Below are 27,989 nucleotides of genomic sequence, written 5' to 3'. Positions count from 1 at the left end.
TAAGTAAGCTCTATGCCCAACATGGGGCTTGAACTCATAACCCTGAGATCAGGAGTCGCAAGCTCTACCAACTGAGCCAGCCAGGCACCCCTCAGACCTGATTTTTAAACAGGACTAAAAATAATCCTACTCTGCTTTATATTCTTATGTGGCACTTAGCATCTCTGACAATTTTTCTATTTCCTTGTTTATTTGTAGACTGTCATTAGGCAGCAAGTTCCCTGAGGCCAGGGAGCACTGCTTCTTAGAACACCACCTGACACACAATAGATCCTCAACAGTTATTGAATAAATACTGTTCTGGGAAGAATAAGCTGCCTCCTGCCAGGTAACGATCTGGAAATGCCAGTAGACTGGCACATTTTCCAAATCCCCTGTTGGATCTCCTTCAAAGATGGGGACCTCTATGCTCGCCTTCAGGCTGAAAATGACAATGCCGCTTGAGGAATGCTTGTCCCTCTGATCTGTCGGTGCACTCATCTATATCACACTGTCATTCATCCTACTCTTACTTGTTTGGATAAGTGCCATCTCTCTTAATTTCATGTTCTTAGGGAAAAAGCACCATGTCTATATAACTCTCTACCACCACTAACTTTTAGGTGCTTAACAAATGCTGAGAGGTGATGATCTTTGCTTTGTGAAAAACATGCAGCCTTCTTAATTTTGGCCTTAAAGACAATCTCTACTTTCTAGAAATGGTATACAACATATTGGGATGTATCTTCAATCTCTTCCAGAGATTTATGTTATGAAAAGGATATAGCAGAACATGTGGAAATGATTTTAAATTAAGTGATTTTAAAATTTTAAACAGGATTGAAAATGATTTTTTACTTTTTGTTACTGTTCTTTAAAAATCTTGTATAAGTTTGTCACGGTGACAATAAAAACAATAAATATACCAAATAATTCAGAAAAACCAAAATTTCATCTGAATTATTTAGAATTTTGCTCTAAACTGCTACTTTCCTATATGTCATATTAAATAATGAACTAAAAAATCAATAGTAATCAAAATATACTCATTTATGGACTTATCCTCAAACTGAAGCATATTTCTCTAGCAAACAGTACCATCATTGGAGTTAAAATATGTGAACTGTATTTATAACACTCACAAATTGTATACTACTTAAAATTGACTTTATTGAATTACAATTAAGAGACTATTGACCTTCTGGATGTTGAGTGCACTTGGTTTTAACTTTAAACAATCAACTCTAGGTCAGGCATTTCTTCAAGTCGATGTCCAGATTTTAATGGATAATTGAAGATTTCAGGTCACATACTCATAAGCTGATTAACTGTGATTGACACAGTCCCTGCTGCTAAAGTCTGGATCAATGGCAAATTTACTCATATTACAAAATTTGTTCATGCAGTGGTTTCCTTTTGCTAGGTACTATCCTTAAAAAACAAAAACAAAACAAAACAAAACAAAACAAAACAAAACAAAACACCCCAATCAGCTTACACTAAAATGCCCTTCTGGCTCAGAAAACAAGCAGTAAATATTTAATAGCCTTTTAAATGCCTAATCCTTTACAAAGTAAACTGTATTAAATTGTGGGACGATATGCTTTAAGCCCTCATTGACCAACTCCACACCATGAGATCTAAATGTTAGCAGTACCGCTCCCTCTTCTTACAGCTTCTCAGGGAACTGGCACTAAATATTCCAGAAAAAAAAAAAGTAAAACATAAACAAATGCTACATTTTCTCTCATTAAATATTAGGATCACAACCACAACTACAGCAATAGAGCATTATTGATGTGTAGTATGTATGCTCATAAGATGCAGCAATCATTTTTAATGAGAAATATAATGTTGAATAGTGATGAAAGATACACTTTCTATTTCATTTTCAATCTATGTTCATTAACAATAGTGGAGGCTAAATCTTATTTAAGTAGAAATGAATTTCAAAACACAGGACAAATGAATCAATTTATACCACAGGTGAAATTCCACAAGATAAACGTATATTTACTTTAAGTAAGTAGAAAACTACATATTCCACTGTCTGGGTAGGAATACCTGAAATTTCATGCAATTTTGAATGCTTTAATTCTTTTTTTATTTACTAAAAAGTCACACACCCAAAATGCTATTTTAAAATCAAAGAAATCTGTTCTGAATCTCATTTTACTATTTAATAGAGCAGCTGAAAAATGACTTAAAGATGTGGCCATATGGTGTGAAAATCCAGAATCAAGGAAAGAATGAGATACTATAAACATGCAAAAAGCAATAAAAGGAGGCAACTCTGAGCTCAGTTAATGAAAAGCTGATGATGGAGACTGTCTCTTATTCATGACATTTGAGGACAGTGACTCACTGGTGTTTTCCACAACACGAATTCTCCATTTCAAGTGTTTGAGAGATTCAGCTAAGTCTCTTTCCCTCTGCCTGGGATTGTTTGTACAGAAAGACTCCATAGAATAAATTACTGAACCTTCCAGCACAGCTCAATTAACTGAATAAAGCAGGGAGAGAAAGCTCCAATCTGGTAGCCACAGAACAGAACCTGGCATCATTTTTGCTTAAAGAGTTTCCAAGTGGATCATGGGGCATTTAAAAGACAGCCTGAATTTAAGAGTAAAGATGACAGGAAGAGGTGTGAGCACTCAAGCTAACACTTCATCCTCTGCTAATGTTTCCATGGGAAGTCAGAGTCAGGTGTTTGCATTCTGGAGTCATTTTACTGCCTTTCTTTATGAAGAATTTTGGTGTCTCCATCCCGTTTCCCCAACATCACACACCAGCTGAGCCAAACTTTGTGTTCCCTAGAAGTTCCAAACAGCTCCTTCCTTTAAATATACCTCCATAATGGAAGTTGACTTCAGGCAAGAAAACATCAGGTCAGTTGGTAAGTGACTAAACCATCTATGCCTAGAGAGTTGTCTAGTTCTGACCCAACACAAGGACTCTGAATTCAATTATTTGCACATTAATTTATTCAACAAAAATTTTCTGATGCCAGACATTGGAATTACCAAGGTGAACAAAGCAGTCTCTGTTCTCAAAGAGCTCACAGTCTAGCAAGGAAAACACCCTTGCAAACAAAATTTATAATAAATGAGTTAAGTACACCAGCCAAAGTGTGTAGTAAAGTTTTCAGAGGAGACTTCCGAATTGGGGAAGTGCTACAGGTTCTGCTGAGTTTTAGTTTACTCGTGTCCACAGAGCAATTTTAGATTTAACTTCTTAGGAAACATGTGGATGCTTTAAAGCATGTGAGATGTTTCCCTTGCGTCCTTGAAAATGTGACCCTTCCCAGCCAACCCTTCCTCTTAATTCCAGCATGTAAGTGGCAGAGAGAGATCAGAAGGGACTGCTCTGAGGTTGACTTGCAGAACAAGGCACTTAAGACTCTGCCCCTTGGCTCTCCCAAATCACTTGGTGACAAGACAACAATAAAGGAAGAGTAATGCTAACAGTGGTAGGGTTTGCTTACACATTAACAACTATTGCCCTCGACCATACATGATCCCACAGTCAAATAAGTCAGTAGCTGGGGAAGGGGGGAAAACCACAACGAAAAGGCTGAAAGCCCCACATTGTACCAATGGTGTTTTCTTACAAATAGAGGACATCCTCATCAGTAGCAAGTGCTAAAAACACAAAGAATGACTGAAAGATAGGAAGAGTGGGCATTTGAGAAAGGAAAGAGATGTTTTTGAGAGTGAGAGGAAATCCTGACACACCAACCTGACCCCCTTCCCCCCAAATTTCTAGGTCTTCTTTCAGCCAACTCCCTCCTGCCTGGGGAATCTGGCCTCATTCCAGTGGCAGTGCCCTAATGTGCTACACCAAAAATAAAACAAAGGATACCATTCATCTTATTTTTCAACAACTGGTTTCTTAGTTTGGAAAAAAAACTTGGCAATCATAAAGCTAAGTTTTTTATTTTTATATATTTTCTTCTTAGTGTCAAAATAAACTGAAAGAGAAAAAAAAAAAAAACTTGCCCAATGGTAAGAAAAGAAAAATACACAAAACCCTTCAGAGCTCAGTCGGCCACACACTGCCATTCGACTGACACCAAAGCGTGGAATGCAACACTCTCAAGCTCTCCCAGTCCAAAGAGCCGCCTGCCTTCTGCTTCTGTAAGATGTGGCTACTTAGGGAAATTCAAATAGGCTCCCAGTGTTAACTATGTTGCATATTTACTTTAATCAAAGTGACATTTCCCAGATGGTGTCATCCAGAAAACCTCATCTGAAATGGGGAGCATAAGAGAACTAAGTTGCACATTCCAGGGAAAATTGGATACAGGTGTTTCCCCATTTTAAGATGACTCAGTTTACGAAAATACAGAACTATGAAACGGATGCACTTGTGGCATGAAAACCACCACACCTACCACCTTGGAAATGCGTCCCTAGTACCCAAAATGGGTACCAGACATCCGTATGGGGGAGTGAATGAGCAAATAATAACATCTCTCCAGGACCAACTGCAGAACCCTAACACACTCAGGGATGAATTCTGAGCCTAATGTTTTGTGTTCCCGGACGCCTCCTCTGCCTGGGAGGAGGAAAGTGAGAAAATGTTTGAAGCATGAAGCTGTTCTAAGGTGCCTCTGAAAATTAGTAAACCTAAAGGAACGAATTCATCAACTGTACATGCTGAGTCCCTATGTCGTAAACAAAACAGCTTCCTTCATGGAGGCTGAAGCACAGTGATGAGATTCTCTTTAATAATTCAATAATTTAAAAAATAATAATAAAATAATTCAATAATTGTGATATGGGCTATGAAAGAAAGGATGGATGAGCATGAATTTATATATATAAATATATAAATATAAATATATAAATATAAATATATAAATATAACTAACCCGGTGATCTTAGAAGACTTTTTTAAGGAAATGTCTCATTGCTCCAGACACTAGAGAACAATATGTAAAAAGCATGAACTTTAGAAAGGTCAGACCTAAACCTGGTCCTACAATCCACCAGCTTATGACCTCAAGGTAACCTCTCTGAGCCTCAGTTTCTGAACCCGTACAGCAGGAATAGTATCAATCTCAGATGGATGTTGTGAGGATTAAATAAGATAATGTACGAGTCAAGTACGCAAATGTATTCAGCGCACAGGTGCAGATCCAGGTTTCGGCAAGACCTGAAACTCGTACAATGTTGAGTGCCATCTTTAAGAAAAATAATCATATGGTGACAGATGTTACTGGACTTGCTGTGATGATCATTTTACGATACATACAAATAACAAACCAATATACTATACAAGTGAAACTAACATAATGTCATGTCAATCATACCTCAAAAATAAATAAATGAAAAATAAAAAATAAGCTCATAATTGAATTTAGAATGAGAAAATAAATCACAATAAATTACACATTTTTAAAAGCAGAGAAATATTATCGTTGTAAATTCCTAAAAAATAACACGACATTTTTATGAATTATTCTATAATACTTCTCTACATGTTTCCCACAGTTTTATGGCAGCATACCCTTTGATCACCTATTCAAATGACAATGATTTATCATTTATATAAAGAGAATATGAAGCCAATTCATTCTTTTTTCTAGAATGGTTGATAGAAATCCATTTATAATTATTAATGTTTGGAATGCAACTTCCCACACAGACACAGTTGCTCTTTGTAGTTCTACCAAAGATTTGTTTCCCCCAAAAAAACAGGAATTTTGAGTTCTATTTCATATAATTATCATGAAAAAAGGAAATAACCTAGTGTATTTACAACTGTAAACACTACATCAACACATATATTTCTGCAGAACAGAGTTTCTGTTTTGGGTGGGCATTATGAAGAACCACATCCTCTGCTTACAGTTTTACGCTACTAATAATTGGAAAGATTTTCCACAGACTGGCCTGTTTTTCCTCCTGAACCTTGTTTTTCCTCCACAACCTATGTATTTCTGGTGCTGGCACCAGAGGACACATTCATTTGTGACAATGCTCTGGCCCCGCTTTGTGGTGAACCATCACAGGGGGTGAGAGGGTTCCTGAGGGCCATTCCTCCACTGCAAGAGTTGGCACTAACTTAACTATGTATGGAAGTGACTATGAACCACATACATATATCCTGCTAAACCCAAATTATCTCCGGCTCAACTTCCCCTTTAACTGGGTCCAAAAACGCCCATGGCTACTCTTAGAACCAGCTATGTAATTTGTGGGACCCAGTGCAAATGAAAATGACGGTCCTCTTCTTAAAATGATTCAGAATCTCAGTGACAGCAGAACACTTAAACCAAGTACAGGACGCCGTGCTGCTGCCCAGGCTGCAAGCCCATGAAGCTGGCCCTGGTCACTTTACTGCCACCTTCAGAAGAGGATGTTTAATGGAGAAGAGACAGCAGTTTCAACAAACTGTGGCTAAAATAGCATGCGTTTGCCAGTTTTACAAAATCATACAACCTTATGAGCTTATTACCAGGGCCTGTCCCAGGCCTCACAAGGGCTTCATGCAAGTGAGGGTACCTGTGGCTTGTGTCATCAGCATCATGGTAAAGCTGCACCACTAAAACATAATAGGTGCTCAATAAATACTGTGACCGACGCCTAAGAGACTGTGCTGTCTAGCCAACACAACAAAGGAGAGATGGATAAAACACTGCCACAACTCAATGTGTCAAGTCCAAAAAACATTACTGCATAAAATGTGGGGATGTGAAGTCAAAGCAAAAGAAATAACCCAAGTAACTCTCTCCGGTCAGGCAGTCCGGAGTTCAGGGGGGCTGGCTGCACAACCTAAACCTACCTGGTCCTAGCTGCAGTTCTGGCACCATCTGGTGGCAATTTTCTTCCCTGATTTCAACACTGAGGGGACCATTTTAGACCCTGTGGCTGACTTGGCTCTTTCAGGACAGTGGGAGTGATTTCAGGAATCTCCTAATTAATTGGAGCAAGTTTTGAGCCTCAATCTGGGAAATTCAGCAGGGAGAAATCTAGGGATGTGGGGCCTCATCCTCTTCTGCTTCCTCGCTTGCTGAGGCAGGGTTGTGCCCGGCAGCACAGAATCGGGCCTGCAGAGGAGGAGGCAATGATAGTCCAGGGGAGGAAGCTATGAAATTAGATGCTGATGCATCTTCCAGATACAGGAAGGAATAAATGGGCAAGAATTCAGTATATTCTAGCTGTGCAAAAGACAGATCTGGATGAAATTTTAAGTGAGAAAAGACTGTAGAAGCACTGGAAAGAGTCTAAGGTCTGGAAAAAAATGTCAGGATTCTGAGGTGGACTATCCTATAGAAGCACCACAGAAGGGGAGGATCAACCAACTGGATGTCCAAATCTAACCGGATCACCAGAAACTAAAGACAAAAGCTGACCAGGCCTAGCAGGAGAGGCCTGGAGTTCTGAGGATCTGGGTTCAAGGGTACTGTGTTCAGGGTTAGAGTGGCGACATAAATCTACAGGATATGAGATACGGTAGGAAGGGGCTCCTGGTTGACCCGGTGGGCTAAAAAAGAACGGGGGGAATTTTATTACTTTACCGTCACCTACTCCAGAGAGTTGTGAAAATCACATAAGAGTACCTGACACTTACTAGGAATTCAATAGAAGGTAGCCACAATTAATGATGCTAAAAGGGTTCACTAAAGACTTCTGTTCCCATGTTTCTATTTCATCTTCCTTTTATCTTTATGAAATACTGGTGTGGATATGGAAGGAAGATGAACTATGGAACATAAGTTTGGGACAGTGAGTAATGCCAATTACGAAAAATTCTTTATACTCACTAGAAACAATACAGTTTTATAACAGTAAGTCATTACTAGACTATATCAGTAACAATGATGACTTTTTTCCCAAAGAAGTTGGTCTTCATGAAGATATAGGCACTTAAGAAGTTAGGAAACAGTGACTGGCTACATACGGGGTTTCCTAAGAAAAAGTGAATAGGATGCTACACAGAAGGTTTGGGAAAGGTGTTTGGCAGGGAGTCTACCATCAGCTAAAAAGTATCATCTACCTGGCAGGGGAAGATGGGTGCAAAAGGAAAGACACATAACCGTTATAACAGAAAAGAATTTAAGTTTTAGGGATGCCTGGGTGACTCAGTCGGTTAAGTGGCTGCCTTCAGCTCAGGTCATGATCTCAGGGTCCTGGGATAGAGCCCCGCATCGGGCTCCCTGCTCAGCGGGGAACCTGCTTCTCCCTCTACCTGCCGCTCCCCCTGCTTGTGCTCTCTCTCTCTCTGACAAATAAATAAAATCTTTTTTAAAAAGAATTTAAGCTTTAAAATTTAATATTAGTCTACACTTTTCATTGTAGAATAAGCTATTACATGAAAGGCATTCATTGGAAAACTGCCCAATAGTTTACCATAATACTTCCCACCCTTACCCCAGATCAATATTCAGACTCCGTATTAGCTGAAGGAACAGCAAGACTGTCAAAGGGAACATAGGATTTGATAATAAAGAAAATAATGAAATTATGAGAATAAAATGCTAACGAGAAAAGAAGGCGAGTAATCTTCAATGGGCTGTTTTTAATAAAACTATATTCAAACTGAATATTTTCTGCCTTACTCTCCCTTCCTTCGATTCAGTCTGCTAAGAGATTTATTCCTGACAGGATCCAGTCAGGGAAACAGAAACCCCATTAAGTATTTCAAAAGAGATAACATAAAAAATTGGTCAACCAAGAGTTGTTGGAGAACCAAAAGCACAAAGACAGAAAAGGGTACCCCAGACATCCAAGGGCAGGAAGCAGTACGCCCTCAGGCATAAAGGAAGGAGGCTGGGGTTCTCAGAGCCTAGAAGCTAGAGGAGAGCCCTTGCCCAGAGCCCAGAGCCCAGAGCCCAGAGCCCAGAGCTGGGGCTCAACTGCTGCTGGGGCTTCTGAGGAACAGGATGAGGTCAGTTCTGAAAGTGTCAGGAAAAAAAGCTGGAACCTAGAAGCAGGAGCTACTACTCTGTCAGTTCAAGAGCCACTGCTGTGGTGGGGCTGCCAGAAACAGGAAGCAAATAGGAAAGCGCAAGCCCCTTTCTCTCATCCTGCAGCTCGGCAGCCTCCCCATCCAGCACTGGCGGGGCCCAACAGGAAACCAACCGGCAAGGAAGAAATAGGGCTTGCAGAGTCCCAGCGGTATAAAGCAGTGTGTGGAAGGGTGGGCGTGTGGCTGAGAGACAATAGCTGGACGATGCACGCACTACACATTTAGAAAGAGAAATTTATTCCTGTTTAGGTCTCTGACTCACATCTTAATTTACAACAAACTAATTTGCCTCAAAATACTGCGAACAGGGACAAAAGAAGTGGCAGGGTTATCCAACATTAGACAGAGTCCAACAGAACCACGCTTACCAGGACCTTTTCTTACACCTTAGAGAAGTATTCTAATTCTGTCCTAATTGTTCTTACCTATGAAAAATGGGCTCCTACGAAGCCATATGCAGGCCTGCTTAAAACAATAAGCTTTTCTAACCCCCCGAGCACAACATACTCCGGGAGCATGGTCTGGATGCTTATCAAACAAGTTCCTGAGCTGTTCTCTGAAGTTTCTGGGCAAGTACAAACAACAGAGTCAAATAAATGCCTTTTAAAAGCAAGGCAGTGGAGCACGTACCCTGTCAGTGAGATCCTCATATCCCCACAGAGTAAACAGTAACATGAGAATATTTATACTAAACAAAATTGTATATCAAGCCTGCTTTGGCTCAGCCAGAGGGAATGATAAATTCCTTGCAGATCTCTCATAGAGTGGTCCTTTGTGGGCCATGGACGCCACTTCCAAGACAGTACAAACCAATTACAGAGCAAGGCTTTTCATTATGTTGAGGAATGAAAATATCATCCCCCGCCATTTTGTTTTATTTTGCAGTTGTATTTTATTTAGCCCACCCCCTGCCCCTTATGTTGAAATAATTTTAATTTATTGGCAAGTCAAGCCCAAATTCAGGTTGGAAACAAAGGCCGGCCCTCCCTGCAATAATGACATCAAAAGTCCTTATCACCCTCATAACCTAGCTTTCTGCTTTCCTTGTCCTTCTTCCAAGAAACTAAAAGTTGAAGTTTAAAATGGGATAGAAGAATAGCACTAAAGAGTCAATAAACTGTAAAATCTATTTGCCCACATCAATTTTGTTCTATTCGCAGCTGGCACAGGTCACGGGCAAAGCCCTCGGGTAGGAGCCGGAGGTTAGACAGGCTAGGAAGACACACTCCATACAATGTCCACTTTGTGGCCCAACGAAAAGTACTGCCGAAACATTTCCACAAACCGTCAGTTTGCTTTTAAGAGGCCAATAAGAGAAAAGGTTAATAGGAGTCAGGGTGTTTCTTCGCTCATTTTGTCAGATTTTCTCAACCCAAGCTGATAATCCTTAGTTGTTACAGACCCACCCCAGCTACTTCCGCAGGCTCCTGCACAGCAAGAGCTGGGGCACATCCTGCAGCTGTCCACAGCGCAGACCTCCAGGGACTCACAGCCGTTTCAGACTTCCCAAAGAGCCGTGCTGGGGCAAGGGGGAGGGGGACGAGACAAAGACAACAGAAGGAAAAGGGGAATTACAGTATGGACAGGAGGTAAGAAATGTGATTGTGCTGGTCTTGAAAATTACTTATTTAACAAAAATAGCAAATTATTGTTTTTAAATAGACAGCTGAATCAAAGGCCAAATTTAATTAACTCTATTTTAAACCATTAACTAAACCTTACATGCAGGGCCAGAGTCCGTCATCATAGGTTTAAAGGGAAAAACAGGTCTTAGATGCTTGTATACTTCACTAGATATTAGAAATTTGCCAACATTTTATTTAGAAAGTGTAGGCTTAGTGAAATCAACTTACTCACATTTTTTTTTAACTTTTGTGAAATTAGTTATATACTTTTTTAGTAATTAATTGTGGCAAAATACACATACCATAAAATTTACCATTTTAACCATTTTTAAGTACAGTTCAGTGGCATTTAGTATTCACATTGATGTGCAACCATCACCACCATCCATTTCCAGAACTTTTTTCAACTTCAAAAACTGAAACTCTGTACCCATTAAATGGGTATTTGGCTTTGTATAGGCCTTACTCGAAGCCAGTAGCCTAGAATGCAGTGATAGGAACCTGAAGAGGCTAATTCACGTAACTGGCAAATCAATCAACTCCTCCTACAACCCCAAATGATCCAGTGGCATCAGGTGCTTTTACCCTCTCTCATCTGTTTAATATTGATGCCCAAAACTGAACCAAAGCTCTACAACAGATCTGCAAGAGTATGAATAATATATTTCATTTTTACATTACAGTCTACCAAGTATTTCCATTTTATTCCCCCAGAATATAGCCTTCAATCAAGGCAGGAACTATTTTCCCTAATTAATAGGTAATGGAGGTACAGGTCTGTGATTCAACAGTCTTACACAATTCACAGTGCTCACCATAGCACTCTGAAACAAATAATACATTATATGTTTAAAAAAAGAAGAATATAGCAGGAAGGGAAAAATGAAAGGGGGGAAATCGGAGGGGGAGACAAACCATGAGAGACTATGGACTCTGAGAAACAAACTGAGGGTTCTAGAGGGGAGGGGGGTGGGGGGATGGGTTAGCCTGGTGATGGGTATTAAAGAGGGCACGTACTGAATGGAGCACTAGGTGTTATATGCAAACAATGAATCATGGAACACTACATCAAAAACTAATGATGTAATGTATGGTGATTAACATAACACAATAAAATTTAAAAAATAAATAAATAAAACTTCAAAAAAAAAAAAAATAGGTAATGGAACTATGGCTACATGGAAGGTGAGAGCAAGGACCATAACCCACGTCCTCTAATCCAGTGCTCACCCTACTAGGCCATGTGGCCTCTACCAAAGTAAGAGAAGAACGAAGCACTTCTGCTTCTCAGCTCTCACAGAGAAATTGGCCCATCAGGTCTAAAAGGACAGCATTTGCTCTCTTCACCACAGCAATTAAACTTCTTTATGACTGAAAACCACACCTAGTCCATCACTTCTCTATCTTTGTTGTATTTATAGTGACAGTGAAAAGAAAACACCCATAGAATCACAATTCTGGAACAAAATTAATGCAATCATATTCAAGAGTCAAATAGAAGTTAAAAAAATGATAGGTGACTAAATCCTATAAAAAGATTGAGTTCAACCTCTTTTTTATTTTTTTACTCATTAAAATAAATTCACATTATAGGTTCTTACTAGACAAGAACATAATCTTTCTTGCTAAACAAAATCTATGGAAAAAATTCATTTCTTTGTGCCTTATGGAGAGAAAGCACCTGTACTAAAGCAATATAAATACTAAGGATTTACATAAAATTGCCAGAATCAACAAGTGGCTTCTTTTAGTTCACAAAGAGGCTACATATTTTGATTTCTCTCAAATAAAATTCTTCCACTGATACCCTTCTCTTTGCTCAAAAGCAATGCATTCCCTAAATCTTCAGATTTTCCATTTAAACTCCAAAAAAGATAAACACAATTCCTTGAAGTCATGCCCAATACCACCATTCCATCTCCCTATATAAACATTAAAAAATTAGACAAGTCTGGCTTTTGGAGTTACCTCTAAAATGAACAACAGGTCATCCTAAAAGTGGGAAGGTAAAAATGGACAATCATGGCTTTGAAAAAGGAACTTTATTTTCTAATTCTCCCCACACTTTAGTCACTTAGTACTTCATCTTTTAAAGTGTATGTTTTAAAAAATGATTACTCAAAAAATAAGAGTTGAATACAGAACTCGGGAATAAAGAGTTCAGGAAAATCAAGTAAGTTGAATCCGTTTTTAGGTTTGTTCACGATAATTAAAGGTAGCTCAGCAACCATTTTATCCATCCAATTCAGGAAGGCTTCTAATGTACACAAGGACATAAACTTGATACAGAGTAGGTTCTCATGAAGTTTTAACAACAGCTAGAAACACCTTAGGGTGATTACAGACATTCGATAAACACCTGTTTTTGTTGAACAGAGAATTTTCCACCACACAGCTACAACCAAGCTCTTTGTATCTTCCTTTCATCTTCATTGGCCAAAAGAAAACTTTGTCGTGATTGATATTTTCCTTAAAATTTAAGTGAAGCCTTAGATTGGATCACATGAAAATACTTCCTTCCCCATATCTTCCAGAATTCCCCAATACTTTCTTTTATAGCACATTCGGCACAGTTCTTGCATTCTTGGGGTGTAAATCCAATCAATGCTCTTCCCATAGTACCAATTCCCTGATCACTCACCAACTTTTTAACTTGAGCTTCTACGTAATTAGGATACAAAAGAAGAATGATCCCAAGGTCACTGTAAGCCATGTGTTGAGAGTCTTCTGACGTTTCTATAGCTTCTTGGTTCTTCTGGCAACATTGCAAGCTATCTCAATTTTCCCTTCATGAGGAAAAGTCATTGTTTGGACACCCTTCAATCCATTGGCATTTGAGCCCTGAATGGCACTCAAGATCTCTTTTCCCAAAGCCAAGTCTTGAGAGTCTATGGTAACATTGCAGCTCATCACATATGGGCTGGCTCCAATGCCTAAGTCATTACAAAAGCATGTTAATCAAGCAAAGCAAAAGCCTCATTTTTGAAGATTTTATCCTTTAGCCAATTTCAATCCAAGAAACTTCCTTTACTTTATTTAAAAAGAGTTCAAATATTCCTCATTATCAACTCCAGAATTTTCTAAAGGTTATTTATTTGTGAATTTGTTTGTTTATATATAACAGAGCTATATTTGAGCTAAGGCAGATACTTTCATCTACTCTAAAAGTACCTGAAAGACACTTTTTCTAGAATAGTTAAGAAGAGCCCAGACCTTCTAAAATATCAACAGAAAAAGGAAAGCACACTTGATAACTAAATATCAACAGCAGCAAAAACCCTTGGCCTTTCATTCATCTTCAAGGCCATTTCCACAGGGGTTGAAATTCAGTGCCAAGACTCAGGGTCAGGAAGATAGAAATAAACCACACTATGTACCCATCCCTTCCTCCCCAAATACACACCTGTCATCATTGAGTTACGTTAACATCTGATTCAAATTAATCTCAACAACAGTCTTGACTAGGGAAGAAGGTCTCTAAAAAGTGACACACGGCGTTGGAATTGGCAAGGGCAAAGACACTTGTGTCTCATGAAATGTGGATTTGGCAGGCTTGGGAGTATTATGTATACCTTCTTCGGTATAACCTGTTGGAGGCACCTCTTTCTTTTTTCCAGCTTCCCAAGGGACTGGGACTGTCATTGCCACTCTAGAGCACTGTTACTCTAGAGCTCAGGGGCAAATGTCCTGGCTTTTCCCTGCCTCAGGGATGGTGTAGCTCATGTTACATAAATAGCCCTGCTCTAATTATAGTTTACATTATAAGATGGACAACTTGGTTAAATTAACATTGGTATAAAAAGCTTAGGTTTGCAATTTCTTCATTTTGGGGGAACCTTACATTTCTAAAAGCAAAGTTAACTAGAGATTGATGGGGGATAAAAGGCTGACCTCATCTTCAGCATATGACAATTACTTAGCTACTACTTCAACATTATTTTACTGTCATTGCTTTCTCTTGCTACTTTCAAACCTATTACTCATGATGTCAGTCTCCATCAGAGATATTCTGCTGAGTTCACTTTCTCCCAGACAGCCGTGGTTTGGGGGTTTTGCTGCCTAGCCTGTGTACTTTCATACTAATAGATGTTTTACGGAAAATCAGCTCACGGAAACCACATTTCATCTTTTTCCCACACATGTACAGAATGAAACATTTTAACTCCCGAAGCTGGGCCTCCTCCTACTGGGAATTCTGCAGGAATGAATCAGATTACATTTCTCCATAATGCTGATTTCATAAAAATTAAATTTCCTAACAGTCAATACATCTCTGTCTCATAATTTCATATACCAATCACTTACTCTAAATATCTTTGAGAATTATATCGGTTTTAACATTTCACAGAGTACAATTGGAAATTGTTTTGTCAATGCTAATGTCATTCATTAACAAAATATCCAAGCAAGGTTTCTCTCTCTTCTGCCCCTCAACAGGTAATGTTACAAATAGTCCTATTTCCTCAAAGTGGATATATATACCCTACTCTGACTTAAGAAGTGGCCTCATCTTTACCATATTCCCAACAAATAGTTGGATCACACTCAGATTTTGCTAAGGAGTATATATGCACTGGGTTATAGTAAGAACAACTATTCAAAATACACATTGTGCCTACTGTGCTTTGATCTGCCAATCAACATTCAGATATTCACATGCAGTTTATCCCATTGGGGAAGCAAGTGACTTTCTTTTTGTTGTTGTTGTTGTCTTTTAAGATTTTATTTATTTATTAGAGAGAGAGACAGAGCACAAGGGGGGGGTGCAGAGGGAAAGGAATAAGCAGACTCCCCACTGAGCACGGAGCCTGATGCAGAGCCATCGGGCTCCATCCCAGGGCCCTGAGGATATGACCTGAACTAAAAGTCAGATGCTTAACTGACTGAGCCACCCAGGTACCCCGGGGAAGCAAGTCATTTTCAACAGAAATTCCTTCATAGAGACCCAGGGCTCTTCCTTCCCACACTACATTGGCATGGGCCATTCCATCCCTATAGCCATGGGACTTTTCCTGAATCTCCCACCCAGTAAATTCTAAAGGGTCTTTTACCACCACATGCCTAATAACTATCCCTGTTGTTTTTTAAGAGAGTGGGGGTGAGGGGCAGAGGGAGAGGGAGAAAGAGAATCTTAAGCAGGCTCCATACCCAGCACAGGGCTCGATCTTACAACCCTGAGATCATGGGCTGAACAGAAATCAAGAGTCAGCGATGCTTAACCGACTAAGCCACCCAGGTGCCCCAATAACTATCCCTTTTTTCGTAGAATTTGCAAAGTTGATCATTTGCGTTAATAAATGAATTCATTACCTAAGATAAATTATTAAAAATGTAAAAGTTTAGATGTTAAGCCTAGAGTGCAAGAGTTCCATAAAGAAAACACTTGTCCCAACAGTTTTATTTAAATAAAACCCTATTTTAAAAATTCCTTCAAAAGTATAAAGTTAACTGTTTCTGTGAAAAATAAAATTAAACATCAGCAATAGCTTTTACATTCTTTTAACTAACGTAAGAGGCAACCACTTAAACAATAGAGAATGATCATTTTTGTATATGCCCTTGTTATATGTATTTTAAATTCTGTTAAACTTCAGTTACACAATAGCTTATTTTGTTTTAGAGCTTTACCTTATTCAAGCAGTGAATACAGAGACATTCAATGAATCTGAGAAGTTTCTGAACTAATCAGGTAGTAGTTTCCTCCCTGTGGGGTTATGAGGCCATGACCCATTTCTCCCTTGAAAAAAGAGAGGTAAAGAGGGAAGGGAAAAAAAAAAACAAAAAACCCTGCTTTCTGCCCAAAGGCATGCTTTTCCAATTTCCTCCATTTAATCCTTCCCAAGTCCAGCACCAATATGGTGATCCAATTCTGAAGAATCAAATTCTGCGTTTAAATGCAGCAGTCCCATTGACCTTATTCAAATGCTGCATTTGATTTTTTATGCTAATTTAAACTTAGTGAGAATTTTTAAATAAGGGAGATAATTAATCCCAGCAAATCGTATTTCTAGTTAAATGTCACAATTAAAGTAATTCCATTTTTTGCTCTAAAATTAGAAACCTGATGTGAAAGTTTGTTTCTCAGTTTGCGGTTTCGCTCCGCTCCTGCCTCCCGCAGATTGGCACTCGGCTGCTCTGGCGGCAGCATGAATCTCCTCACTGCAAAGCTGAAATTCCAATTTTATTCCAACGCAACTGTCAAAACGCCCTGAAGCAAGCTAAAAACAAGGAAAAAAATCTTTGGTATGATTTCACTTTCCATGTGTTCTTTAATGAAAAATTTATCATTCTAAATATTGGTGTTTACTCCTAGTTAAATACTTTTTTTTATCAAAAAGAAAAAGAAACTGAGATTCAGTTGCTATTATTTCACAGGGAAATATAACAGGCCTGATGTTTTCCTGACAATTCTGTTATTTTCTTGTGTGGAAACACTGTATTTATCATATACTGTATGGCTGGTGATTCAGATATTGTAGAGACCTTATGGTGAACTGATATAGATGTAAACTCTTTATGCCAGATTGTTTAAGCAGAAAAAAACCAAATGCACTTAATTAACATCTGATGTGTAGCTTTTGCAAACACAAATGCAATATTTGTGTTTGAGCACTGGCAGTAATGACTGTGAACTATGCTATTAATGTCTGGTTTAAAGATGCTTGTGGTAGGACCACGTCTGGAATAACACAAATAAAAAACTGCATTCAGACAAAACAATAGTGAAGAGCCCATTAGAAAAATGAAAAAGTAGCACTCAGAAGAAACACATGTATTTTTTTCCCTTTAGATCAAAATTATTTTCAAAAATAGTTCCAGGCACCATCATCTTCAATCAATTAAAGGTGAAAAAGTTCTATATATTTTCCTCTACAGAAAGATTTTCATTTTAAGGGGTCAGAAGTGGCTTAGGGATGTCTTTAGAAGTTCTACTTATTAAGCTACTCTTTGGTGGGTAGTATCAAAACATGCGTGAGCAAAGAGTCGAGATGGTATTTTGGGACATCTTGCATTCTTATATTTGAAGAGAGAACTTCAAATTTGTGGACTGCATTACAGTTTGAATAAAGAGAGAGACTCTTGTGGACCGAGGTGCAACTCCCTCGCTAAATATGTTTTTACTGAAATCCTGCTGGGTGCCAGGAACCATGCAGGTTGCTGGGTATAAAAACACAAAGAAGGTTAAAATAAGATAAAACCTAGCCTAAATGTGGTCTTTGTTTCAGAGTAATTCACACAATAACAAACAGACTTGGAACTCAGGTTCAAAAACATAAACAGTTATTACACCAAAAGCAATTAGTCATCGTTACATATCGGTACTTTACAGTTTTGAGAACATGTACTAAAGGGAAACCGCAGCCGAAACAGGTCATTTGATGACTAAAGCCGTAAAACTCAAACATAATTGCTAAGCCTGATGCTCCCATGGCAGGAAGAATGCGGGACTCTTACACATGCGGCTGGATCCACAGAAAATAAAGCTATTGAAAATCATATGGCCCTGGGCTGGGAGTGGCTCCCAAGGGTCTGAAATCAAGGTCCGCCTCTTGAGGACACTGCCTCTGCTCAGCTGTCTTTCTGCAAAATGGCTAAGATGCTTTCCCACTCTGTGAGGAATTGGGAGCCTCAATTTCTCAATTCTGAATCTCTCAGAGTAACAATAACTCAGAAAGGAAATTACAGAAGTAGGTACACATTAGCATCGTCAGGGAATGAAGCCAGCCCATGTGAGGGGGGAACCTCAGGTGACTTGCCAGCTCCCAGGTATTCCACAGCAGAACAGCGCCCTTCACCGGTTCATTCGGAGACCAGACCTAAGTCCTTCACGTTTCAATCCCAGGTTGGTTACATACTTAATTACACACTGAGAATTTCATCGTCCATCACTCCAACTAAATTCACAAGAAAACAAAGCAAATTATGAAAACAGGTTCTTTAAAACAAGACTCATTCGGGACACCTGGGTGGCTCAGTAGGTTAAACGTCTGCCTTCGGCTCAGGTCATGATTCCAGGGTCCTGGGATCAAGTCCCGCATCAGCTCCTTGCTCAGCAGGGAGCCTGCTTCTCCTTCTGCCTGCTCTGCCTGCCACTTCCCCTGTTTGTGCTCTTTCTCTCTCTCTCTCTGACAAATAAATAAATAAAATCTTAAAAAAAAAAAAAAAAGACTCATTCTAAAATTAGAAATTATTTCTCAAAGGCTAGGTAAATTTTTGGTATGGAGTAAATTGGGTTATTCAACATCAAGAAAAGTGCTTGATGCTGCACTTCTTATTTACAGAGAGCAAAGTAAGCAGAGGCAGCTCTCAGTAACCCGCTTAAAAAACTGGATGGAAGTTCCTGATTCCAAGATGTACCAATTCCCTCCATCGACGATTCCTAAGGCACCATATGAAACTACAGCTCAGAGAATTGTCCTTGTATTTTTAAACAATGATGTATATATGCAAGCCCAGTCATATAACATACCATCCAGGAGTGTTTAAATTACCTCACAAATGTTTAGGGTTTTTAAATATATACGTATAAAGTATTTATTTATAGACCTAAAAGTATCAACTATTACTGCTTTGCCCTTATTTATGTTCCCTATGAGCCGGCCAACTACAAACTTTTAAAAGGAATTTGGCTTAAAAGATTTTGCGTGTTTGGCACTAACTAAAGCTGTTAATCATTTCTGAACTCATTCTTTTTTTCTCTTCTGTTTATAATATTCTTAGGGAACTTCAAAACAGAAATCTGTTCCCTTATAGGTTCTGCCTTCACTCAGGTACTAGGTAGTACAGTTAGCTAGAAGTGTTCAGCGGAGAGCCCCGACCATTTCTATTTAATTTTTTTTAAGAAAAATAAATAAATAAACACAGCCACAATCTGTTGAGGCTTTTCTGTTTTACTGGGAGGAGTGAGAAAATATGCTGAGAAACACTGATGTAACTAAAAAGGTTAGAAAAGTATATAAAGTCGTTCAATTTAAAAATAAGGAGGGAAATTGCCACTGTTGGGAACTAAATTCACTGAAAAACCAGATGAATAACATCTACCCAAATGATAAAAGTGTTATAAATTCTACTTCAATAGATATTATTGTAAAAAATTAAAGCATTTACTCCTTCCCACATAAATGTTCTTTTAAGGAAGAATTCATGCTAAGATTTCAGTTGATCATATCTCTTAAATTTGAATTACAATCTGGTTTGTGAAATATTAGAAACTGTTTATCCACATCCCTTATTCACTGTTCCTCCTTGAAACATTTTTTCTGCTATTAGCATCTGCTTTGAGCCTCCTAAATGAGGGGGTCTCTTGATGAACAATGGCCTGCCTAACTTTGGCAACTCTTGTAATTTTCAAGTTTTTTGCACAAACTAAGATTTCTACCACTTGTCAGGAAAGACACAGGGAAAAAAGTTGTGCTAGTATTTCCTTCTTAACTTGAATCTTCCATCTAACCCAAACTGAAAGAATGCACTGAAACCCAGGTCTCATAAAATTGACCACTGCAAAACCTTAATAATTATCCTTTATGAAGACAACAGAAGATAATTACAAAATTGATTTAGAGAAATTTTGAAAGTAATTTGGAAGCATTAAGAATTTTAAAATATTTTTCTTATAAATATATGAGATAAATAAAATGCATGCACATCTATTTTACAATACTGAAATCAAACTGTTCATAGTACTTGATATCCTTTGGCTTTGACACTGGCTATCCCTTCTTCCTAAGACTCTTCACATCTCCACACGGCTAACAGTCTCACCCCTTCAAATCTTTGCTCCAATGCTGCCTTCACAATGATGCCTACTTTGCATTATCCCATTTATTTTTATTTTTTTTAAAGATTCATTTATTTGAGAGAGAGCCCGAGCAGGGAGTGGGGCAGAGGCAAAGCGAGCAAGAATCTCCAGCAGACTCCACACTGACTAGGGAGCCCAATGCGGGGCTCAATCTCATGACCTGAGACGAAATCAAGAGTGGGATGCTTAACTGACTGAGCCACCCAGGTGCCCCTGGATTATCCCACGTAAAATCATAACTCACTTCCATCCTAGAACTCATGATGATGCCCCTTGTCCCGTTCAATTTTTTTTTTCCTTTAGGCTACATCACCTATCATTTTTCTATCACACTATATAAATTCCTTATTTATTAAGCGTGTTATTTATCATCTGTATCTTCACTCCCTCCCCACTGGAATATAAATTCTTTGAGGGCATATAAATTCTATTTTGCACACTGATGATAGTGCCTGGCATATACTAGGTACTTAATAAATATTTGTCGCCTTAATCCATTAATTACAAATTTTCTCTCTACATTGTATTGCATTTTCCATGTTGCTAAAAATTCTTCCAAAACTTCACACTTAATTGCTTATGCAACAATCTTTCATGTGGGTATGCTATAGTCTGCTTAACCATTCCCAAATCCTGAACATTTACAATGTTTCTAGTATCCACGGTAATAAATAATGCTTTGATAAACATCCTTGTATAAGTACATGCACCTTTTATTATTTCCCTGGGATTTATCACTAGAACTGGAATTCCTGCAAGGCATTTCTATGCATTTTGAGAGCTGTTGATACATATCACTGACTCGCTTCCAGGAGGTTTTTTTATACTACCATTAGCAGTATGAGTGCCTCTAACTACATCTTTCCCAGCACTAAACATTACCTTTAAAATACCATCTTTAAACATTTTTGTGACAATTTTGGCATCTTCAAGTTTTAACTTAGGATTTGCAGATGTTGATGAAATTATTCATGTAAATCACAGCTCTCCGTGTGGAGTAAAATAAAGCAGAAATTAGAAATCCCGAAGGGTTATCCATTTCAAATCAAACAATGTAAAATAGGTGAGGATGGAGTAGAGACACAGATTATCTCAACCATAAGCTATTCTTTCATGAGATGGGGAAGCAATATCCACTTTTACAGACAATATCCACAATTACAGACCAAATTTGTTCCTAAGAGACTTAATATGAACACTGAACTCAGATTTACTTTTACTATCAGGTTAAATTTCTTCCCAAATACTGATGCATTCATTCTCACTGCACCACAAAAACAAGAATTAAGTTTTCAAGGGTTTGCTTAACCTAATGCTAAAGCCAGTTCTTCTGTCCCCCAATACTGGTAACCCCATTTCTAATCCTGTCCACCTGACCAATCCCAGTCACCTGGCACCGCAATGACTTGGTCTGTGGTGCGATCCCTTCAGTCTTCAGTGAGCTCAAATTAGAAACCAGGAAACAGATTTCTTGAAAGTTAGAAAACTTACACTTCTACATTTGTGAGACAAATTGTGGGAAAATATGTGAGGTTCAAATTGGCAGGAAGCAATCAGTTTCTTCCTTTTTTCCATAACTAAATACCGAAAAACATTTATAATCACTCTTTAATAAATCTCTCTACAGTGGATTTAAAAAATGGCCCTTTAGGGCACTTGGGTGGCTCAGTCAGTTGGGTTTCTGCCTTCGGCTCAGGTCATGATCTCAGGGTCCTGGGATGGAGCCCCACATCATACTCCCTGCTCAGCAGGGAGTCTGCTTCTCCCTCTCCTTCTGCCCCTCCCCTCTGCTCATGCTCTATCTCAAGTAAATAATAAATAAAATCTTTTTAAAAAAATGGCCCTTTAGTATCATATCTGGCACTTAGTAGACATGATTTCAACTTCACAGTGTTATGAGGGAGATACAATTACTATGTCCATTTTATAGATATGGGAACTGAGGCTTAATGAGATTAATGGCTAATACACAGCCAGGCCAAGATCTGAGCACAGCCTCACAGCCTATGCTTTTCTCATTGTACTATTCTACTTGATTGTAGCTATCATTTGTTTGAGAGCAGAATTCTGCACAAGGCCTGTGTGTAACCACAGCAGAGCTATGCCTCAAGGAAATGTGCCTGCCCACCTCTTGCTCCCTGGGTATCTAGTATTTTAATAACTGCTAGGTAGGTATTAACAACCACAATGTTACCTAACATGATTTAATTTGTCCCCCCCCCAGAAGATATTTGAGAATGGAAGAATTAAGACTCAAATAAACAGCACTGGGCTGGAGACGTGCAGGAATGGGGGCTGGGTTTTGGAGAGGGGCACTGCCTTTTCCTAAAGTCAGCCCTAAGCACTGGGGATGAATGGAGTAGCAGAGAGAGGCAAGAGTTGATGAGATCCAAGGGAAGAGAGAACACCTTCCCAGTGTTTTTTCTCTCTGTTCTAGGAGCCTGTTGCCTAGAAAAGCTTTTCCCCAGGGTGGCTCTAGAACTGATTTCAAGCTGTAAGCATCCACCCTGCCATCCTGGATGTTCAAGTACTGAAAGATTTTCCTACCAGCTCAAAGTAGTCTCTGCTCAGGTCCCTACCCCTCAAGTGTCCCCATCACACCCCAGGATACAACCTCATACCCGTAGACACAGCAGCAGGCCCCCAGGCACCTTCCCCAGTGTCAGGAGCTGCAACCATTCTCATCACTGGCCATGTTGCAGGGCTCATTAAAGATCCTGAATATCATTCTTGGGGGCTCTCATCAAATATACTACCAGGGCTTCTAGCCTCTCCAGTCAGCTTATAAAGGCATGGACGAGAGTAAAAGCCAAGAGAAGACTCACTCGATTCAAGGAGGAGCCCCCAACTGTAAACCCTTCTGCTGACATGGGAGAGACCAAACAAAGGGAACCTCAGGATGCTGATAAGTTTAAAAACAAAAGCAGGACAAAAACATACTGAGAACCTGTTAAACCACATTTTTGGGTGGGCAGGTGCTGCTCCCAGGTCAGATTCAAGAGCACTGAGATCCCTCCTCGGAAACCATCCAGTTGCTTCCTTCTCTGGACAGAACGCACTTCTCAGGCAGGTCAGCCTCACTGAGGAGAAACACACCACAGCCAGGGACATGCAGGACCAAATTCTCAGCAAGGCCCACGAGCAGCAGGAAATTTTAACAAAATTAAATTGAAATCAAACCCAATAAAAAAGTAAAGCATATAATTTTTTATAGTGATAAAACATATATAACATAAAATCTATCATTTTAACCAATTCTAAGAGTACATTAAGTATCCTCCCATCACTGTGTAACCATCACCACTATACCATATAATTTATACAATTTTTTAAAAATCAAAGTTTGGGTATAATTAATTTTCCCTTGAAGGTAGTCTCATGATAAAAGTTTGTCTTTGTACAAGGAGGCTAAAATCTCCAACCCATTACAAATCTAGTTTCGCAGGGAAAATTCATCACAAGAATTAATGAAATCGGTGCCTTCAATTTTTAAGCAATTTTATAACAGCACCAAGTTGTGTATATTGTTAAGAAAAATAAAAAGTTAAGAGTAAAAGGGCCAGATCCTCACTGGAACCTGTAACTACATGTACTATTAAATTTAAATTTTCATTAAATTAATTGGAAAGGAAAAAGTGAAATTGTCACTATTTGCAGATGACATGATATTATATAGAGAAAACCCTAAAGACTCCATCAAAAAACTGTTAGAACTAATAAACAAAATCAGTAAAGTTGCAGCATACAAGATCAATAAACAAAAAGCTGTTTCATTTCTATACACTAATAACGAACTATCAAAAAGAAAACAATCCTGTTTATAACTGCATCAAAAAGAATAAAATACCTAGAAATAAACTCATCCAAGGAGGTAAAATGTATATTGAAAATGAGACATTAATGAAAGAAACTGAAGACAATACATAAAAATAGAAAGATATTCCATGCTCATGGATTGGTAGAATCAACATTGTTAAAATGTCATACTACCCAAAGCAATCTACAGATTCAAAGCAATCCTTATCAAAATTCCAACTGCATTTTTCACAGAAATAGAATACACAATCCTAAAATTTGTATGAAGCCACAAAAACCCTGATAGGCAAAGAAATCTTGAGAAGGAAGAACAAAGCTAAAGCCATCATGCTCCCTGATTTCAAACTATATTACAAAGTTATGGTAATAAAAAACAGTATAGTATTGGCATAAAAACAGACACATATATCAAGGGAACAGAATAGAGAGTCCAGAAATAAACCCACACATATATGGTCAATTAATTTATGGCAAAGGAGCCAAGAACATACAATAGAGAAAGAACAGTCTCTTTAACAAATGGAGCTGGGAAAACTGGACAGCCACATGCAAAAGAAGGAAACTAGAGCACTATTTTGCACCATACATAAAAATCAACTCAAAATGGATTAAAGATGAATGTGGGGCATCCGGATGACTCAGTTGGTTGAGTGTCTGGCTCTTGGTTTCGGCTCAAGTCATGATCTCATGAGTTGTGGGGGCCCAATCCCACAACTCATGAGATCATGACCAACGCTCAGTGGGGAGTCAGCTTGAAGACTCTCCCCCTCAGTCCCTCCCCGCACTTGCATGCGCACTCTCTCCCACTCTCTAAAACAAATAAGTCTTAAAAAAAAAAAAAAGACTTGAATGTAAGACCTGAAACCATAGAACTCCTAAAAGAAAACATAGGTAAGTTCCTTGATATAGGTCTTAGCAATGATTTTTTGAATCTGACATCAAAAGCAAAAGCAATGAAAGCAAAAATAAAGTGGGACTACATCATACTAAAATAAAAAGCTCTGCAGAGCAAAGGAACCCAGGAACCCAGCAACCCAGCAAAAGGTAACCTTATTGAATGGGAGAAAATATTTGCAAATCATGTATCTGATAAGTGGCTAATATCCAAATTAAATAAACAATTCATATAACTCATAGCAAAAAACAATCTAATTTAAAAATGGCAGAAGATCTAAACAGACATTTTTACAAAGAAGAGTTACAGATGGCCAACAGGCACATGGAAAGATGCTCAACATCATTAATCATCGGGGAAATGCAAATCAAAACCAATGAGAAATCACCTCACACCTGTGAGAATGGCTATCATCAAAAAAGCAAGAAACAACAAGTGCTGGTGAGGATGTGGAGAAAAAGGAACCCTTGTGCACTTTTGGTGGGAATGTAATTTAGTGCAGTGCTCCCTTTGGCAGCACATATACTAAAATTGGAATATAATTTAGTGAAGCCACTATGGAAAACAGCATGGAGGTTCCTCAAAAAATTAAAAATAGAACTACCATATGATACAGCAATTCCACTTCTGGGTATTTATTTGAAAAAAATGAAAACATTAACTTGAAAAGATATATGCGCCACCCTGTTCATTGCAGGATTATTTACAACAGCCAAGAAGATATGGAAGCAACCTAAGTGTCCACTGATGGATGAATGGATAAAGAAATTGTGTCTGATACACATACACATAGTATTTTTCAGCCATAAAAAAAAGAAGGAAATCTTGCCATTTGCAACAACGTGGATGGACCTCGAGGGCATTATGCTAAGTGAAATACATCAGACAGAGAAAAACAACAAATACCATATGATCTCTGGTATGTGTAGAATCGAAAACAAACACCAAACAAACAAAAAACAAGCTCATAGATACAGAGAACATATTGGTGGTTGTCAGAGGTGGAGTGTGGGAGAGCAGGAGAAATGGGAGTCAAAAGGTAAAAATAAAAATTTAAATTTAAATACATAAATAAAGTATAATTAAAAATTAAGTTAAATGTGGCACTAGCCACATTTCAAGTGTTAGTAATCACACATGGCTAGTAGTCTCCCTATTGGACAGTGCAGACATAGAACATTTCCATCATCACAGAAAGTTCTATTGGATAAACACTAAACCAGATATTCTATAAGGAAGTCTAATATTTCCACATTATTGGAGGCTACTCTGAATGACAACTTGTTTTCATCCTCTTCCTCCATTCCTCATATCTGGATTTTCCATCTCTAACCTTATCTTCCAAGGCAGATTACAGAATTGCTTTCCAATTTTTTCTAGAGAACTGTCCCAGAGGACTTCTGTTTGCTTCTGATGGCATCTTTTTATGGGTCTAATACAGTCCCCTGTAAGCAAGGATAGAGATAACATATGTGTGTGTGTGTGTGTGTGTGTGTGTGTGTGCGTGTGTGTGTGTGATGTACAAAATTTTATTTAGAGAATGGCGGTATTGCCTTGGTGTGGCAGGAGTGTAGGCCTTCTTTATTTGGAGGTACATTATGGAACATCAGAGGCTAAGATGGGCCTCTAGCCACAATAAGCATAGGAAATCTGTCCAACTGCAATTTTAGGGTTTGTTATTTGTTTTCTGTTTCTAATGTAGACTGCCATGTTGATGGGAGGGGTAAACATTTTGTACGCCTGGGTTGTATGAAATCTTGGGAAATGTTCTTTCTTTGAGTCAGGTTGGGACTCTAGCACTGGAAGCCCATGATGTACACACTACAAAGAAAATCTCCCAAATTTACTAAGTGATCTTTGCTTCTTTAACACTACATTAAGATACTATAGGACACCACTGGTGGGTAGGGCCAGATGCCTGGGACACATACAGCCAACTGAGGTTTAGGAATTGTAAAATAATGTTTAGGTGGTTAGGTAAATTCTCCTCTCAAATCTGGAATGGCAGGGGGTGGGCATGGCAAGAACATTTAGGAGAGTTAGGATATTAAGACATCGTAACATCTGACAACTGTCCAAATTGTTCTGATCACCTGTACCTGCTCTACCATAACTCAGAGTGACTCACACTTCCCTGCTGCAGGAGACTAAAGCACAAACTGTGATGCCTAAAGTCTCTCCTACTAAATAGTGTGACATATTTTCTGGCTTTGCCCAGCTCTCTGCCTATCCAGGCCAGCACCTCCATATGGAACTATAGTTCTGGAGCACTGCAGAAGTTTATAAAGCCCGGAATGTCTGCAAAGAAGGATTTTTGGAGCCTAGTACCTAAAGGGCAAAGCTGTGGGAGATATTTGCAGTAGCAACCCCCAGCTGTTAGTCAGCAATGGGGGTTCAAGGGCAGGGGTGCATTTTGTTTAGTGCAAATCACATATGCTTTCTTGAAGCCAGAAGATATCAGTTTGAATATCATTTCTGCTCCTTAATACCTATTTGGGATCTTGAACAATTTACTGGACATCTCTGAGCTTCAACTTCTCTGTCTGTAAAATTTAAAAAAAATGTTTTAAAGCTTCCTCTAAAGCACCAACTCATTATCTAGAAATTTGGCAATTAAAAGGAATAGGAAAAAGCATTTATCCTGCCTTTCCTGTATAAACTGTGTTTCAGGGTAGCTAGATAGCCTGAACTGAGGAAAGATTTTTTTTAACAGAAAAAATGCAACTACTAAATGTGCAAGTAATGAAACAAGTAGAAAATCATCATTTTACAGCCCCTAAGAAATAATTGTTTCAGACAAAGATCATCAATAGATGAAGACCTCATTTGAACTTCAAATCAATCAAGCCTCTAAATCTAACTTAAAGTTTATTAAAAAATATGAGAGATGAAGATACAA

The 27,989-nt window shown here is 38.6% G+C and overlaps 1 protein-coding gene and 1 non-coding gene across 2 annotated transcripts in view; both read right to left on the bottom strand.

Moving 5' to 3' along the window:
• The window catches only part of FTCDNL1 (formiminotransferase cyclodeaminase N-terminal like), a 143,415-nt gene that overhangs the window by 92,882 nt on the left and 22,544 nt on the right, over positions 1-27,989 (bottom strand). The window lies entirely within an intron of this gene.
• TRNAR-CCU lies at positions 14-86 on the bottom strand. Its single transcript has one exon. It is a non-coding gene; the product is annotated as a tRNA-Arg (tRNA).

The sequence above is a fragment of the Phoca vitulina genome, unplaced genomic scaffold (assembly GCF_004348235.1).
Source record: "Phoca vitulina isolate PV1807 unplaced genomic scaffold, GSC_HSeal_1.0 scaffold1, whole genome shotgun sequence".
NCBI classification, from domain to species: domain Eukaryota; kingdom Metazoa; phylum Chordata; class Mammalia; order Carnivora; family Phocidae; genus Phoca; species Phoca vitulina.
The sequence above is the reverse complement of the archived record's forward strand: the minus strand, read 5'-3'. Positions and strand labels throughout refer to the sequence as shown.